At 33.2% G+C, this 1,237-nt stretch overlaps 1 long non-coding RNA gene across 1 annotated transcript; it reads left to right on the top strand.

The window, feature by feature from the left end:
- Positions 1–1,100, top strand: LOC106123089 (uncharacterized). The gene is made up of 3 exons (XR_001228135.1): positions 1–26; positions 296–695; positions 903–1,100. It is a non-coding gene; the product is annotated as an uncharacterized LOC106123089 (long non-coding RNA).
- The last annotated feature ends 137 nt before the right edge of the window (positions 1,101–1,237 follow it).

The raw sequence follows: 1,237 nt of genomic DNA, 5'->3' as shown, positions 1-1,237 counted from the left end.
TAGAAGCGGCTGATTATCGTGAATGGGTTAGTATTGTATAAATTCAAATGCAAATTTAATTAATTGTAGATTGTAATCATCTAATACATGAAGTAGGTTAAGTGCCATCATATTTTTGGTCCTCTTTTTCTTCTCACCCTTTTCGGAAGTGTGTTTTGTGTAGAAAAAAGTAGGGTAAATTTCTTGTGTTCTGTGTAATTTTCTTTAGCAGTTGTCTTCCATTGTAAATTTTAAAGCTTCGATATTTTGTTATAATTTTTTTGTCTGTTAAGAACTTTTTTCTTTAAATTTTCAGACAGATGATGTTGAAAATTTTCAAAGGCTGTACACTGTAATCGGAGCATGTCTATACTATTCTGGACACTTGTTAAGTTCACATCTACGTGATGAAGACTTAGTAGAAATTAATGCGTATTTAAAATTTAACAGTATATTAAGGCTTAGCACTGAAAAGGAGTTGGACAAACTTGTTATGTGGAAGGAAGTTTTTATCAAAGAACATAGAAGTCGGAATAAAAACGACAGAAATGACAATAAGTAAACTTGAACTTTTTTAATTTTTTTTTATGTTGTGTTCAATTCTTTTTTGTTTTTTTTAATGTAGAATACCAGATGGGCGTTGGTTTCTTTTGATCGTTGGTAAGGGTCATTTTATATTAGCCACCCTTATGGAAGCTGGTGGATGTACAGAAGATGTAAGTAAGTTGTTAGTTAATTTTTCTGACTCTAATTGTTCCTTTCTTGTTCTTCTATCAGTCAATCTGTATGGATTCATAACAATGTTGCTTGGCATGTTGTTTACAAACATTGCTTATCAAGGAATATTCTTAAACTTTTTTCTCTTCTATCAATATCTTTGTGTATAAATATTAGTGATTTTCTTTAAATGGTTTGTTTTACAGGCGATAGGTGTAACATCCCCATCCCCATTTTACGTGGAGGAATGTGAAAGCTGTTTGGAACTGCTTTACGAAGTGGGACTGCATAAATATTTGGCTACCTGGTTCTCATCAAACACATTACCACAGGTTGAAACAACTCCTGAATACTTGACAAAGTATGGCAGGAAAATGAGGGTTTGTAAGTTTATGATTATCTTTTACCCGCGCCACCGTCCGTTTATTATTAGTTCAATGAAAGTAAGGAAAGGATTGTTATTCTTTTTTTTATGTCAAAAGGTGGCAAACGAGCGAGCGGTCACCTGAAATCGCTGAAATAGCGAAGTGACCGTTGCCCA

The sequence above is a fragment of the Papilio xuthus genome, unplaced genomic scaffold (assembly GCF_000836235.2).
Source record: "Papilio xuthus unplaced genomic scaffold, Pxut_1.1 DF826159.1, whole genome shotgun sequence".
Taxonomy (NCBI): Eukaryota; Metazoa; Arthropoda; class Insecta; order Lepidoptera; family Papilionidae; genus Papilio; species Papilio xuthus.
The sequence above is the reverse complement of the archived record's forward strand: the minus strand, read 5'-3'. Positions and strand labels throughout refer to the sequence as shown.